This window comes from Ursus maritimus, unplaced genomic scaffold (genome assembly GCF_017311325.1).
Source record: "Ursus maritimus isolate PB19 unplaced genomic scaffold, ASM1731132v1 scaffold_10, whole genome shotgun sequence".
Lineage (NCBI taxonomy): Eukaryota > Metazoa > Chordata > Mammalia > Carnivora > Ursidae > Ursus > Ursus maritimus.
Genome location: NW_024423344.1, coordinates 69,636,602 through 69,653,973, shown reverse-complemented (window position 1 = coordinate 69,653,973; position 17,372 = coordinate 69,636,602). Strand labels below are relative to the sequence as shown.

The 17,372-nt window shown below is 40.0% G+C and overlaps 1 protein-coding gene across 1 annotated transcript in view; it reads left to right on the top strand.

Annotated features, from left to right (window-relative positions):
- NALCN (sodium leak channel, non-selective) overlaps window positions 1–17,372 on the top strand; it is a 285,252-nt gene that overhangs the window by 38,476 nt on the left and 229,404 nt on the right.

Sequence of the window (17,372 nt, the reverse complement as noted above, 5' to 3'; positions counted from 1 at the left end):
GGGAAGTGCTTATACACGAATATGACGTGTTCAAATGTATACATTTATTAGTGGCTTGTCCTACAAAGTCCTGAAATGTGCCATTCTGTACAGTAATGAAAGCACTTAGCATCTGCCATTTACTCCATACCATTGCGTTTATTACAATTCCATGCAAGTTGTGCAAATTTCATTACCGAAAAAAAAAAAAAACCCACAGAATTCTAAACAATTATCTTATGCTTTGAGAATCTGTTTTAGCCAGCTCAGGCTGCCGTAACAAAATACCATGGACTGGGTGGTATAAATAATGTAAATTCATTTCTCACCAGTCTGGAGGCTGGAAGTCCAAGATCAGGGTGCCAGCATGTTTGGATCTGGTGAGGCCCCTCTCCTCGGCTTGCACATGGCTCTCTTCTCACCATGTTCTTACATGGTGGTGGGGGTGGGGAGAAAGAGAGACAGAGAGAGAGAGAGTGAGGGAGGGAGAAAGAGGGAAATAATCCCATCAGGAGAGAGCACCCTTATGACTTCATCTAAATTGAATCGACCTTCCAAAGGCCCCATCTCCTAATACCATTGCACTGGGAGTTAGGACTTCAGCATAAGAATTTGGGGTTGGGGGAGCACAAACATTCAGTCCATAACAGAATCGTTATCAGAAAAATTTGGGAAAAAAAAAAACAATTAATTTCTCCTTAAAGTTTCAAGGCCCAGCTGCATTTAAGAGCATTTAGATGTGAGGGTCTTAGAGAAAAATCTCAGTGTGTAGCAGAGTGGTGGTTATGCTCCTTCGAAGCCAAATCTATTTTGTGACTTTTCATGTGGTTTCATATCTCAGTGGGCAGCCGTACAGTGGGGGGATTCATGGCCAGAGGAGAGAGCATGAGATCCTGTCAACCCTGATGGCAACTGCTATGAACCTAGCCAATCAATCTTCGCACGTCAGAATCGGTGGCTGATAAATCCTCCTCTCACCCTGGCCTTAGTCATAGCTGCTCCCAGACAGTGTTATTACAGGATGGCATCAAGCACTCGGCCACATACTGGAATTTCAGAAAGAGTATGTGAAGGTCTTGCACTGATTGAGGAATACTTTTCTGGAATGTGAACAAAACCACAAGGAGACCGCCTCTGGATAGAATAGAATACTGAACTTGGCCTGAAAAACACAATGAGTTGGTATTAAAAAAAAAAGTGAGTTTTGCAAACAACATTCCTAAATTTTTATTCTTATATTTTAATATGCCCTCAGAGGTGGATTTCCACTATTGAATTTAGACGGATAATCTTTCATCCCTTTGGCCAATGATAAAATTTTGTAAAGTCCAAAAATTTAGGAGCCAGCAGATGTGGAAGCATTTCAATTTGCTGTACTCTCTTAAACTTATCTGGTTTTGGAATCAATCTCACAGCCTTCCCCTCGGCTCCTAAGAGCAGAGGACTTTTACACATTATACACTGACTTTCAGGGATGAGCAGGAAATCACAGGTGTGGTATGGGAGATGGGATATACAGCTTTGGTAAGCTGGTGGAACAAGATGCAGGAATCCTAACAGCTGGGGCACAGCTAGAATGCAGGGCTTCACAGAGCCTGCGGCTCTTTGTCTTAAGGGGGGCTAACTGGGTGTACCCATGTCTTGTATGGAGGGTGGCCAGCAATCAGTAGTGAGGCTGTCCTTGCACAAAAACCTCCAGTCCTTTCGAAATATATTGCTAAATCAAATCACTTCCTGGCCATTTTGAATGCAGCAATTGTGTCTAAACTCAAAATGCTGCATTATATTCAAGCTGATTCAGCTTTCCTCACTATGACTTCCGATGACTTGTACGGTACTCTCTTTGAGGGAGGGAGTTTCCTCATAGAGTGTGTTGGCTTGAGAAGCCTGACTCAAGGAGAGAACTGCCCTGGGGGCAGCAGGCCCCCGCTAAGGCAATAATCTTACTGTTTATTTGCACATTTATCTCCCAAGGATTTAAGCTCCTTGAAAACAGGAAGTACATCTTTTCATCTCCATGCCTTCAGGGCCTGGCGCAACGCCGGTCTCTATAAATATTTACTAATGGGCTGAACAAAGTATATGTCCTTTTGAATTTGGTGGTGACCAGTCATGTTTGTGTTACGATATAGAGCCATAATAGAGAATTAAGTTGTTTTCTTTTTGTTCTTTCCCCCAGTTTTGTCTGTTTTTGTTGGCAGTATTCACCACTCCTCATGACTTGCTTTTCTATACAAGCTTAGTTTGGTCTGTTTGCTTCTTTTTCTCAAATGATGCTTGAGTTCAACGCCATTGTATGACTAATGGTTACATAAGGAAATGTTAACTTTGTGCTAAAATCAAAAAATTTTAAAATGTTCAGTGTAGTTTGGACTGAAGTGGTCTGATATCATGCATCTACGTAGATACACAAATTGTGGTATTTTAGACCATCTTTAAAGTTTTTATGAAAACAAAACATAATTTTCCCCCCAAAATGAGGAAAAGTAATTATTTGCTTAGACACACATGATCACCTCTTTTTGCATGCAGTTGAATTTAAAACAATTAGGTGCCTAATTGTGCATATAAATTTGACCAATGTACTTTATGGTAAGTAAGCATGATTAATTTAAAAGGAGTACATTTCCTCTTCTTATTAATCAAATTGTCATACAATGCATTGAATTTCACCGCATTTATAAAGTTTCATTTATAAGTAGCTTTATGTCTCATTAAAATTGGTGATGTTGAGAAACCCAATTTTTGAAACATATTAATAAAGTCAGAGTCATTAAAGTAGAAAAATTACACGGAGCCCCACCTGTAAAATTGCAGAGTAAAGACACCTTTGCGTCTCTGAAATCATCCACCATCAAGGAGACAGAGAAACAGAAATGCAATTTCCATATCCAAGGACTCCGAAAAACCTGTAACTAGTAAACCACGCATCGGAAGACCAGGTGTCTAACAGAATACTTCCTGAAAGGACTCTGGCTACTGAGGATCTCAGGCACAGTCAGCAGAATGCTGACATTAAAAATAAGGACTATTCCCAGAGGAGCAGAACAGTCCTCTCTTTGAGTTAGGGGATCAGTGTGTGGCTGACCGTGGGAGCTTTCTGGGACTCAGTGGGGTACCTCAAAGTGGAGCCCTTGTTCCTGCAAGCAGTTGGTAGAGAAATAAAGAAGAAGACAGACCCTCAGTCTAGAGGGGCCCCGATGCTGCTGATCCATGTTGACAAATACAAGGGGCCAACCCGGCTATACCTTAGGATGACCTTGGGGAGTCTTTTAAAACGCACCAATTCTCAAGCACCACTCCTGGGCCAGTTAAATGAAAACCTTGGAACGGTCCAAGGCGTAGATGGTTTTCAGAAGCTCGAGGGTGTCCTAATGTGCATGCACAGTTATGAGCACCTGGATCGAGGCGGCAGTGGTACAGAGGCAAACACACCTGTCTTAGAAAAAAAAACTCCCTTCTCTCCCGCAGTGCTCCCTGACAAACACCTGGTCCTTTAAAATTGATTTCACAGGTGAGTAACAGTCAAAAAGAATGAGGACCATATCTATAAAAATGGATTTTTAGATATGTTTAAAACTGAAAAAAAAAAATATCCAAAAGATACAGCTTTTAAAATTGCGAAGAAGACGACCTAAATAAATGGATTTAAAGGGTACCACTGTCTCAGTAGATGCCCAGAGAACAATCAACACTGAGGCATTTCTTACTAAAGGTGTTGGACTTCAGAGCTAAAGAAAGCATCCGATGGGCATCCAGAAAAAAATGATCAAGTCAGTTCTTTTTCTTTTTTTTCCAAGCGACGCTCAAACGGGGGGTCCGGGAGGAGCCCCGGGGTCCCCAGTCAGTTCCAAGGGGAGCCATCAGAGAGGACTGAAACTTGTCAAAATTCAAGTCTGGGATACAAGGACACCGGGCTTACAAAGTCCTCAGAGAAACTCATTTTGGTTACTGCTGAGGAAGCCAGAACTCAGAGACTTCCATTTACATTAATCCTTCTTGAAGACACTTGCCCAATCAAGAAGGGTGGGTCATGAACCTAGTGTCTAGTATCTCCTCACTGTATAAACAAAGCTAATACGACTTCAGGATTTCCAGAGTATAATATAAATATTGTAGCTTACAGTCGTGTAGAAGAGACGAGAAGAAAATCAGGGGAGGTAGTGTAATGATATTAGTGTCCTTATTCTCAGCAATAAAAAATGTATCATTTTATACAATATGTGAATCATGTGATGGAGGTATATGTGTACTAGCACAAGAATGCATTACAAAGTAAAAAATATTCTCGTTTAGGAAAAATTCAAAGCTCAAAATAATGGCCCTGGGGTTTGGATCACAGCTGTGCTACATACGGGTGTGGTGACCGGGCAAAGGAATTAACCTCTTCTGGCCTCAATGTCTTTATCTGTAAGATGGTGTAAGGGATACATCTCTCGTATTATTACCTTCTTCCTGCAACAGTTTGCTACTCAGATTGTTCAGGATCTTACAGCAAGGGGGGACAGGAGAGGGGACGGGGACAAGGTATTCTGCACCTTGCATTCTGTTCCTATTAACTGATATTCCACATTTTATCTCCCTCTACTCAATGTGCAGAATTCTAGAGGGCCAATTTTTTTGTAGCGTTTGGTCTTCGTTAATCAATTATTCTTCTCTTGTTATTCTCAGAAATATATTTCCTTTTGTGCTTTCTCTCTCTCATTAGAATCTTACCCCTATTTCGCCCATGCCATTGAGCTTTCTACAGTGTCATTAAGCTTCGTGCCTATACTTTTATTTATCCCTATGCATTTGAGTTTGTGACCCTGGGTTGAGCCACTCCCTGTCTTTTAGCAGATTGCCAAGAGGCCCTCCTTCCATAGACTTCAGAAAAGCCTCCCGTAGCTCAGTGAGCAAAAGCCACTGCCATGCTATTTCCTGCATGGTCCCCAGCACTCAGTGGTTGACTTTCTGTCTTCCCATAAATCCCTGTGCCAAACGGTAATGGAGATGCTGGCTGTTTTTCTGTCCCTCTCTTCCATTTAAATACCTTTCCATCTTTCTTTCTGGGTACCTTTCCTGCAGCCCATTCTTAAGGACCCTCAACTAATACATCTTCTCTAGGACGTTAGCCTATGCACTTGAGACATCACATACTCTCCACATTTCAAACCTATGAAGGAATATACATTATTGGAAGGACATATCTGAAGATCACAAAACATGTTCAGCGGACATTCGCGTTCTGTGACTACAGTGAGAGTGTGGCGAGGTGGGGAGCCAGCACATGGTGAAAAGGTTTGGGGACTGATGACACCCCCAAAACACCATAGTGTAGAGGTGAAACCAAAATACCACATCAGTGTATCCTGTTTTGAAAATGTGTCCTACTTCCTTCCATGTTCTGAGTACTTACCCCACTTTCAGCCAGCCTCTCCCGTCCCCTCTGTTGTCACATGCTTATCCACACGTGGGGCATACAGTCTGAGAACACTGTGATTTTCTGTAATGGCACTGAGAGTGAAACTAGAGGAATTTTGAGCTGGAAAAGACAGTAGCCATTTGGTTTACCCACACAGTTTTATTGAGAGGGCAACTGAGCATCAGAGTGAGCAAGGTCAGAGTTCTAGAGAATTCCGCACGGAGGCAGAGCTAAACTCATTTCTGATTCACAGACTCCCACTAAAACTTACCTTTTCCCTCCAGCTTTGTACATTTCAGTTCAATGTTTAATTGAAAATCAAACTTGAAAAAATACCTTGCAAAGTTAGCGGTAATCTTAATTTTATAGTAGCAGGTTAGCGTCACTCACCTTTGGTACAATGCTGCACAGAAGACAACTATCCAAACAGACGTGATGTGCCAGTTAGAAAAAGGCAACAACAAGTCTATCACCCGTGGGAAGGAAATCACAGCAAATGCCATTAAACTGGCAATTTACTTGTCATGATCTTTCAAAAGAGGTAAGAAATTGGGGACAGCAGATGAGTACAAATCTATTCAGGTTTGAACTCTCCATTCATTGAACAGTCAGGTAAAAACAAAACATGTTCAGAGTTTTTTGTTGGTTTTCTTTTTTTATGTCTTTACTTATTTAATTTTTTTAACTTTTTATGTCGAACTGATTTTAGACTCACATAAGAGTTACAAAATAGTGCAGAGAGTTCCTTTATACACATCACCCAGGTTCCCAGAACAGTAACTTCTTACACAACTGTACTATCTCATTACAGCTAAGACATCAACGGGACACAATGCTATTAACTATAGTACACATCCTGTTAAATTTCACTGGTTGACCCACTGATGATCTTCTTCTATCTCAAGATCCTGCCCTTAGTTATTAACTCCCTAATCTCCTCCAATCTGTAAGTTTGTCAGCTTTGTCTTTCATGGTCTTGACACTTTTCAGAAGCACTAGTCAGTTATTTTGCAGAATGTCTCTCAACTTGGTTCTATCCGATGTTTTCTCATAATTGGAATGAAGTTATGATCAGACTGTTTATCTGATGTCTGGCTTCCAAGAGGGAAGAGAAGTTGTCTGTCTTCTTTTAGTTATTTCTTTCCTATTTTTATTTTTCTTATTATGTAAGTTTCAGGTGTACAATTTTATAATTAGATATTTGTATACACCAAAGTGATCAAAATATATTTAGTTTTGATAGAACAACCCAGTATATGACATATAAGGATAAAATTCATCTTGAGAAGTCACTTAGGAAAGTAAATAGGTATCAGGCATTTCTTGTTGTCATTAGCCTTCAGAATCTTAAGAACAAAACACAAAAGCCCAAATTTGTAAAAATCTATTATAGACTAAACCTGATCGAAACAATTTATTTCAGTTAGAGGAAGTCCATTAGCAAGATCAAACTATAAACCGGACATTCTGATAGAAACTAATAGAAAAAACACTTAAGTTATATGTGCTTTACCTGGACTGAATGTAGTGGACTGTTTTCCCTATTCTTTATATACAGTAATCAAAGGTAAAGCCAGGAAATAACAAACACTATCTTCTTATGGTGACTAATTGCCCATAGACGATCTTTATTATTGTAATTACTGTCAATTCTTATGACAAGTACTGCTTATCATTTATCGATTACTTATTATGTTTCTAACACCAGGCAAAAAGTTTTTCTATCCAAGATGTTTTTCATCATCACAATAAACCTATAAGGTGTCATTATCCCCAATTAAAAGTGAGGAGAATGAGATGAGAAAGAATTGATTGACCCAAAGTCACACCCGAGCCACAGTTGGGAGACAAGTCTTGCTGCCCAAGCGCTAAGGTCAAAGCCTGCATTATCTGTGAAGTCGGCCATGGGTCACTGCCCTTCCCCATGGCTGGTCAGGACAGCTGGTTCATTAGAGGGTCTCATTATGATGGGGAGGGAGACAAGTCTTCCAGCGTTAACAGTGCACCGGACCTGCTGCCTTCTCCTCCCATCGCCATGTCTCTGGGACAGAGGGATGAATGTGAAGGAGGGTGACAGTGACGTCCGCGGCAAACTGAGGGCCCTTCAGAGTGGGTCTCTGGCTTGGCATCTATCCCCCCGCAGCATACTGTGTGACAGAGTCGGTGCATTATAAATGTGATTTTTATGTGAGAATGGAAGTATGAAAGAATATACCTGGGGGGCAGTACAGTTTCACACGATAATTTATCGAGCTATCAACATTTGGGCAAGGATTCAAGGCAATGGCAGCAAAAAGCAGTAAATATGCTTTTGATACAAAATAAGATGATGGACATAGAGGCTAGAGATGTGGGGGAGAATTGAAGCAAGAAAAAATATGGTATTTGGTATATTGCAATCAGGTTCACACTTATTTGAGCTAAATTCAAAGTTCCATTATGACTTATGTGCTTTCCATATGTACTTTATTGCTGTGTGCATTAATTTCTTCTGTGTATTTGAATTTACTTTCTCTTTCCCTTTGAGATGTGGATATTTAATTTTGTTTTCTAAATACTGCAAATTAACCAACTAGTTTACTTAAAGTGATTTTGAAAATGCATATTAATTCCTTTATTAGCTATAAGACATAAAAAATATTTACCTTATTAGTCCTTTCTATTACGAACATTTTAAAGTTATCCTTATATGCCTTCTTTAAAATATTAGGTAGGAAAATTACAGGTCATCAGCAATGCAGAAGTTTAGATGCGGATTTGGGATGCGTATACAAATTATATAACCTTTGAAAATTTTTTGATGATAAATTAATGAGCCTTTTGATAAAATGAAAAAAATTAGAGTGACTGTAGCTTGCCAGATTCTCATATACTCCCAAGTCTGAAGAAGGCTATTATTGGTACTGGAATTCGGGACTGGTGTTTTTTGTCCAACGGGAAATATATTTTAGCTGTTATCCACTTTGCGGTATTTTCCTTATTCGACTTTGGGTGGCATTGACTAAAAGGTACAGATTCAGCTCCTTGTATGAGTCATAGATCAGTTTTATTAAATATGGTTGAGAAATAGCATCAGTGGTTTCTTTCATCACTGGTAGCGTTCCGTGCTCGAAACTACCCCATATCTTGCTGAAACAGGGTTGCCCATAAAGCCACTTACAATGATCTAATGTTTCAGTTTTAATACAGGATTTGCTTTACTTTAAAATTCCCCCATTTTTTTCTATCAGCATTCCATTATTTTTATAATTTGTCTCCTATTACATCTGACATTAAATATGGCCATAAAACGTGGTGAAAGAAAAAGACTTTTACTCAAATCATAGTAGAATGTGACTTGAACTTTGCTGCTGCTGCTAAACATTGATTCATAGAGTTAAGTGATGTTAAACTATATTTCATGCTGCAGCATGTGGTGTCAGATGACAACTTCACAAATGAATAGAAAAAGGGAGTTATTAGATATCTATAACTATGATTTATTGCAGAATGTACATTTTTATTGCAGTTGCCAAAAAGCCACAGTAAAGACTAATTTGTAAAAGATGTAATTGAGATTTAGAATACTTTGTGGAAAAGCACCGAAGGCTTGTTTCCCCTCTACATTAATCTTTATGTGCAGCGGCGCTCCTGGAATTACTTATCGATTTTTATGAAAACACATAGAAAAGAGAGAACCAGGGCAACAGAACTCAACCAAAAGTGCTTACTTGAATCTCTGACAATTCTCTACTTGCCCTCGGAAGGACTTCCTGTGTCACGGGACAAGGGAGACCTGAGATAGTTTTGTTAAATAGAGGACAAGACCGCGAGGCTTCCCCAAGAAGAGTAGTTGCGAGAGCCTTTGTTCAGGTACAGGGGTTTTAGCCTTCGTCCGGGCATCAGTACACGCACTCAGGTTGTGTGCAAAAGTGTGTGCTTGAGGATTCTAAAGGAACAAAGTGTTTGGGCTTCATTAGATTCTCAGACAGGGTCACAGACTTATTTAAACTGAAATTAGATATGCAGATATTATTCAGGATATGAGGAAGACAGGGGGTCTTAAGATAGAAATTGCAGACGTGATTTTTAAAAAGGCTGTCTGTCCACTGCCTGGCGTCCAGTGGTTGCTCAGGAGCTGTTGTCGAATGGATTAGAGGGACAGCTGGGGAGGGACTTGCGGTTGGACAGCGAAAGAAGGGGTTTTAAAAGTGGATTTTGAGGGTATAAATGGTTTTTTTTCATAAGATAATACTCTGGAAATATTAAGTAGTTTCCAAGAAATTAGCATGTTTACCATTACATTTTAAGTGTTTGTAGATGACAAAAATAACACTTCAAATAGCATAAGACATTTCGCGAAAGTAATAAATTCTGCCACATAGAAGTCCCTCCCTTCCGCTCTCCTTTCCTTTCTTCCTTCCTTCTTTCATCTTTATCAGTTTCATGGTATTTGATAAAATGCTTTTAACTGTCTCCCTGCTAAAAGACATTTAAGCGAATTTCAGTTTGTGGCTACAGTAAGTAATTCTGTGTTGAATACATGCTCTCACACCCATATACATATATATCTTGTGTGCGTGTGTGGTATTCTTTAAAATAGGTTCCTAGGACAATTTCTAGGTCAAAGGGTAGGTGTATTTTTAACATAATAAATAGTGTTTTATTTCTCAGAAAGATTGTAAGAATTCACAGTCCTGTTCTTAGTGTGTGAGTGAATTTTTAAAAGTAAAAGGGATTCTCTTTTGATATGGAAAGATATTGAAGTAAAAAAATAACAGAGGCCATATTGTATTTTGTGCTCTTCCAAACACCAGAGGTTTGTTCTCTTTTCCTTGGATTCCTTCCTCCCCTCCCTGACAATCCTTCTACCAATTCATGGCCCACCCTCCAGGGCCTGTGTTCGTGGAACTTCCCATACACCAGCAGTTCTGTCTGAACTGGGACAGAGTTTGTCCATGAACGTTAATGCTTCCTTCTGTTTGGTTCCCACTGTCTGGGGTGTGTGTGTGTGTGTGTGTGTGTGTGTGTGTGTGCACATCCCAATAAGCTCATTAGATCCCAGGTGCCTCAAGTAGGAGCAGAGCTTCCTGTACTCCCTGGAATGTACTTTCTAACTCTCAGTGAGGTCATTATCTACTCAAGGACTGGTTGATCATGTGTGGGAGAATTTTATATTAGATACATTGCCTTTTAAAATCATTATTCCGTGGAAACTTCGTGATGGAAAATTTAAATAAAATTCAGATACAACTCTTGCCTTTTGAGTTCATTCCTCATTTGAAATTAAATGGTGTCCGCCTTATGCCAGATATTCACATGAAACAAATGTGAAGAGACCAGCACGGAAGTTCTGTGTTGACAGCCAAGGAAACTCTACCTGGCTGGTAACGGCAGTCAGTGGAACGTAATTCCCTTGACAGACTATGAAATTAAATTAATTCACCAACTAATCAGTTGGACCAAAAAGGAATAATGTCATGTAGGGAAGCCCTACACAGCTCTTTGGTCAAGGCCAATGAGGCCGTAGGAAGGCCGACTCCTACCTCTCCTGGGATTGTATGTTCTGATACATGAGTCCTGCTTACCAAAACTGTGCTGACAAGGGGCAGGGCCTCCTCCTCTGAGGGGAAGCTCTCTGGCCCTTGAAAACGGCTTTCTAACCTGAGCCACACAGGCCGTGAGAAAGTAGACTGCGGCCACCCTGAGGGGGGCCACTGGACTGTGGAGACAAGGAGTCTCTTTCCTCTCTCCCCCTTTAGGCTCCTGGACCCCTCAGCTCCCACTCCCGTAGGCCTTGGAATTCAGGAATTATACTGAAGATACTGAAACATACTAAATATACTAAGATAAAGATACCAATTAAAAATGAAATAAATAACGAAAAATGAGTCATAAATGCCTAGTAAATATTAATTGCCACTATTAAAACAAAGATAACTACCACAGTTGCTATTACGAAAATTATTGTTGATCAGATTTATTTCTAGATAATAAGGAAAAAGTGAGATGTAGTCCCATTTTCATGAAAGTGTGAGTATTTTTGGAGAGCACGAGATACATTCTCATAATAAATAGAAAAGGAGATGTTTTCATAAATAAGGTACTCAACGAATATTTGTTATGTATTTCCTTTATGCCAGGCATACAGGGCCTGAAAGATAATGACGTGAGTCAAAATAACCAAGTTCCTTCCCCCAAACGAGATGTTAAAATAAAATGAGAAATGAAGGTGAAGTAAGGTTGGAAGAAAGGGTTGACCTTTTAACTGTTGGTAGATCCTGCAGCTATTCGCAGGTGCAGGAGCGTGCGCCCCAGTGTGAGCGCGCCCACACGTCTTTTTTGAGTAAGAGTACGAGAAAATGAANNNAGGAATGAATGTTCCAATTTGCTGCAAGTCATATCCTCCCCAGCCCCCAATTGCCTTGTATGCAGCATCTCTCACATTTACACAATCTGCCTAACCTCGGAGACAAATGCTTTTGTTAGGTCTGATCATTGAAAATGCTGGCTTGAGAACTTTATTTTTACTTTAGTTTTTGTTAAAGAAGGTTTTTACTGACACAGATTAAGTGTGCCACCTTCCTTGTTTTCCTGGTCAAATATGCCTCCTCCTTATCCACTTTTCTGAGAATGTCTTTATCTTATTTTTGATTAATAGCTTGACTGAGTACGGAATTCCTAGTTGGTATTGAGTTTCCCCCCAGACTTTGAGATCGTTCCCTTGTGTTCTGAAATACAACGCTCCTTTGAGTCTAACTATGCTGCTTTTGTTTTTATGGTTTTTTTTTTTTAACATATTTGTGTTTTTTCTTTGATAGTTTTTAAGATTTACTGTTTGTCTTTGCAATGTTTATGGTCTTCCTTACCCCTAGGCATGGATCTTTATTCTTTTTTAATCTAATAGTGAGTTGTGGGTTTTTTTTGTTTTTGTTTTTTTTTGTTTTGCATAGAAGACTCATGCCTTTTTTTATGGGAGATTTTTAGGTGTTATCTTTACAAATCCTTATGTGTTGTTCTCTATTCTCTCTATTCTTTATTTTCTGGAATACAATTACAGCCTTGTTAAACCTTCTTCTTCCATTTCCCGTGCCTGTAGATCTTGCTTTCTAACTTCTCTCCACTCACTGAATCTGGCCTCTGGACCCTCCCATTGGATGCTTGGAGCATCTTCTCGTATCCTTTCCAAGTCTCATAAAGTTGTTTACATATTTTCCTCCTCAGCTTCTTTGCTGAACTCTGGATCGTTTTCTCCCTCAGTGTGTCGAGTCTGCTATTCATCCTATTTATGGGGCTTTTTGTCCCAACATCTACAACCTGCTTATCTAGAATTTCTGTTTAATTTTTTCAGATCTGTCAGTTCTTTTATGTCATAGCCCTGTTTTTACCATTTTCTTTCTGACCCTTCTTTATTTCAGTAAACATTTTAAACATGCTTATTTTAGAATTTCTTGCGGATTCTTCCCTATCTTCTGATGCTCCATTAAAATAGTTTGTTTTCTCCAACGGTTTGTACTGTATTTGTCTGTAGTGCAATTCCAGTGAAAGTTTCTCTCTGAGGTCAGTCTGGCTGCAATTCCAGGGATAGTAACCAATTCTGGACTAATTTTTATGTTACCTTTGCGGCTTGTGGGAGGAGAGACCCTTGAGCTATTGGTATTGTAGAGGGCAGTGTGAATCTGGACTATGCACTTCGATCGGCCCAGGTTTGGGGTCCTAGTTTCTCTTAGGAGATTCTTTTGGGCCCCGTATGGATCTGGACAGAAGTCCAGCAACTTTCTTCTGGTCTCCAGTTAAGATGTAGAGTGGCCTTTGTGGAACTTCTGGCTTTGCAGGCACCCTGCAGCTCAGTGTCTGCTTCCTGTCCTGGGTGAGGGTGCCCCCCAACAGCAGCAGAAGCCCAGCCCCCAGTCCTTAGGGTCATATTGACTGTGAGTATATATCTGGGAGCCAGCTCGACTTCGGCTTCTGCTTATGGCTCTCAGTCTGTGTTCTGTCGCACTCTCTGTCCACTGGATATTCCACTTGCTTTTGGGCCAGTTTATACAACCAAACATTATTTTGCTTTATTTACCTATTTCCTTGTGTTGGTTGGGCACAGGATCAAGAGGATGAAGGAAGGAAATTTCTAAATAAATGTAGTCCAGCAAATTGACATAAAGCCTTATTTTATATGTATATATTTAAATATTTTATTATAACGATGCAGTTTTTCTTTTTCTGATATGATCATACACCTATTTTATATTCAAAAGTGTATTTTATGCATTTTCAGTATTCTTAAAATTTGGCAAGTATATATTTATAGGAATTTTAAATTTTTATAAAATTCTATGTCAGTATCATTTTTATTACTTTTTGCTGTTGAATTATTATACTAATCTCTGTGCAGCCTGGTGAAACTATCCCTCTGCGGTTCCTTTGGTAAAGACAAAATCTGTGAGAGAGAGAGACTGCAAATAAGCAATAGCAGTGATCGAGCACTGAGAATAAATCCTGATGGATTGAAATCGGGGTTCTTAATCTTAATAGTAATTACAGTAAGTATTCACATGCTTTCTCCCACCATGTCAGTGCTTTAACAAGTAAGCAAAAAACAAACAAACAAATAAATAAAATAAAAATGACAAGCCTAATCAGGCATTACCTAAATATAGAGCAAATAAAGGTTCTTAGGCAATTCTTACTGCCATGTGTCTAGTAGAAGATAAGCTATATTTGCCCAGGGAGTTATATTATTTTATTTTAAAACTCCTGGTGACTACAAACCTCCACATCAAATTGAAGTTGAATTGAAGGAGACTTTCAAGGAAAGACTACTAGGGGCTAAAGTATCATAGGTGAGAAATGTCACCTCCTCATCACATGGCCACATGCATGACGTTAACTCCACCCAACCCATGTTGAGATGCAGAGAAGGAAAGCAGCTCGGGGGACGGGAGCAGGTGTTGGTGGTGACTGTATTCGTAGCGTCTCCAGTAGAGCTGCAGACATAGGCATCCTGTGAGTGCCCAGGTCCCGACGAGAGAAGGGCTCGGTTTCAGGGTGCAATCCGTAGCTCGGTAGTGGGTGACATAGGACAAGCTGTCTGACCTTTCTCTGCCTGCAAAATCAGGGTAAAAATTGTACAGATCTCAAAGACTAGCAGAAGATTAGATCATCCTCATTCTCATGCCTAAGAGTCCTCAGTAAAATTTAAGTATGGTTATAGTTCTCATTTTTATTAGATACATAATTATCAAGTAAATGAGTGAGTGAATTATAGAACACGCTATTCTGACATCACACAGAAAGTGAGAGAAAACTCATCCAATATCTTTATTTCTTCCAAGGCATCAGCTTCCCTTCTTTCAGTCTTGACAAAAAGCTCGGGATCATACAACGTAATTTAACAGCATACTCGTGTTTTATTTTGCTAGCGTATGCTGCCTTTACTGGTATATTCTTTCCTCCATGTACATTTTCACTGGAATTTTGACTGGGAATAAAATGTTAAGAAATATTTTCCTGTTTCCTGCACTGAGATGCTGCCAGCAAAGCCAATGCCAAGCTGACCTGCTTTGTCCTTGCTGGGCTTCTCAAGAGTTAAAACAGTGCTGAAGTTGTATGTTTACAGTTGACTAGAGCAGGAATTAGCAAACCATGGCTGCTGGGCCAAATCCTGCTTACTGCCTGACTTTGTAAATAAAGTTTAATGCAACTCCATGCCCGTTTGTGTATCTCCGGTCCATGGCTGCTTTCTGATACCACAGCAGGTTTCTGCAGTTTCAATAGAAATCCCATGGCCCACAGAGTCCACAATATTTACCATCTGATCCTTTACAGGGGAACTTTGCCAACCCCTAGACTAGACTAAAGGTAGGGAAAAGTGCTCATACCATGCTTCTGTTTTTTTTTTTAAGATTTTATTTATTTATTTGAAAGAGAGAGAGAGAGCAAGCACGAACATGGGGAGGGACAGACGCAGAGGGAGAAGCAGGCTTCCCATTGAGCAGGGAGCCCAATGTGGGGTTGGATCCCAGGACCCTAAGATCATGACCTGAGCCGAAGGCAGACGCTTAATCCACTAAGCCCCCCAGACGCCCCCCATGCTTCTTTTTTATTATATTTTCTCACAGCTGCCTAGACTTCTTGACAACCTTTATGTTCACCTCTTCTTATATCCCTTGGATTTGGAAAGCCAGAGACCACAACACGTCTGTGATTTTGTCTAGGTTTATGAGAGTCCAATACCGGCCCTCCTTCCCTGAGTCAAAGTTCCTTAAATTCTAAACATGGGATTTTCAGAGAAAGATTATCCTGGATGTATACAACCCTGAAAGTCACCTCCTTTCTAAGGTCTCATAAATACACTGTGACTGGTGACTGGTGTTAAGTAAGGGAATTTTGAAGAAAGGGTGATAGGCTAGACATCGAATCCAATGAACCTTGACTAGATTTAATCAGATGGGTATTCTTGAGTTTGGGTAAGTCTCAATGGTTAAAAAGCCTGCTTAGAAAATGAGAATCAAAATACTGTTATTCCCCAGTGTCTCCTTCTAGCCAGAAAAAGTTACTGAAAGGGAGTAAAACAAGGGGAAAAGATTATTATATTTACAAAAGACCAATAAAAACAACATACAATAGCATTTCTGAAGACAGCTTGTCTGGGAGATGTAGTTTGCTCATTGCTGTGTTGCACTTATTGGGACTCTTGAAATCAGGAATGTTCTGGAAGACTTGACATGGGTCACCATAGTTGAGCAATGATTCAAGTGAGGATTGTAGAAAGTCTTCTGATGGTCATTCATTCACTTATTCATTCATTCCGCACATATTTATTGAGAACCTAGTACATGTTAGGCACTGTGTTTAGTACTTTAAGGCACCAAGGAAGTGCTGATGTAGAACTACAGTTGGATAGCATCATATTTTCATTTTATTAAAAATTCATCCTTGCTTATGAAGAGATGACTTGTTTCAGGCTTTGGGACTGTAATTGTGGATTTAATTTTTTTGGCCAGCCTAAGTACAGCACTAGATTTCAAGAAATAAATTGTCGAACAGGATTTGCCATTGAATTTTTTTTTTAAAGGAAACTTGCAGGCCAAAACAAAAAGAATAAAATAAAATCTAAACTATGTTATTTAATAAAACAAGGTCCTTTAGGCATCAACAGAGTTTGGTAAACTCTCAAGTCTCAAGCAAATTTCCAAAATGAAACTATTTTCTTCTTTTAATCCGTTTAAAAGAAATGCCTTGTGCTCATTTTTGTTGGTGGTGGTGAATTGAATTTTATAAAGCTCTGTAAAATGAGGCCAGAATGAACAGAAATGGAGTCAAAATAATGGATGACACATCTTACATATTCTTACCATCTTGTGTCCTGACTGTGCCACACTTTAACCTAAGGGCGGACACCTGGAGGGGTTCATTAGCTTGCAGCTGTCCCTGATTAGTCTGCAAAGACTAAAAAGAAAATCAGCCACAAGAAAGCGGCTGGTACTGGCCTGGAAGATGAACAAAGGGAAGGAGCAGCTGGTGGGGAAACACACATTTGGCTGAGGCCTTTACAGAGGGGTTGAGAGGCCGTAGGCCCCTGGAAATGGAACCTGGGAGGAAAGTCTTGATGGCAGACAGCCTGGAATCAAGGGGCAGCAGCTGGCTGTTTTGTGTGAGGAGCAAGATTCAAGAGGACGTAGGAGTTGTGTTGTACTGCGACCATTATCCACGTGAGTAAGGGAAGAGAAATTAGCATTTACCCAATGCCTACATTGTGCCAAGCACCACAAGAGGGACTTCCGCCTAGTCAGCTAACCTGGGTGCAAAGCAGCCGTTTGGTGGGTTAGCTCCTACAGGTCCCGGGTAGCGTGGTGGGTGTAAGCGCCTCTGGCCATCTCTGTTCATAGGTTTGTTGAAGACATTTCATAAAATCAACCTAATCGTTCATTTCTTATAATCTGTATCGTTTCCTGTGGAAGATGCATGCCTTTTGATAATATTCCAAATTGGGCAGTCCAATACAAATTTG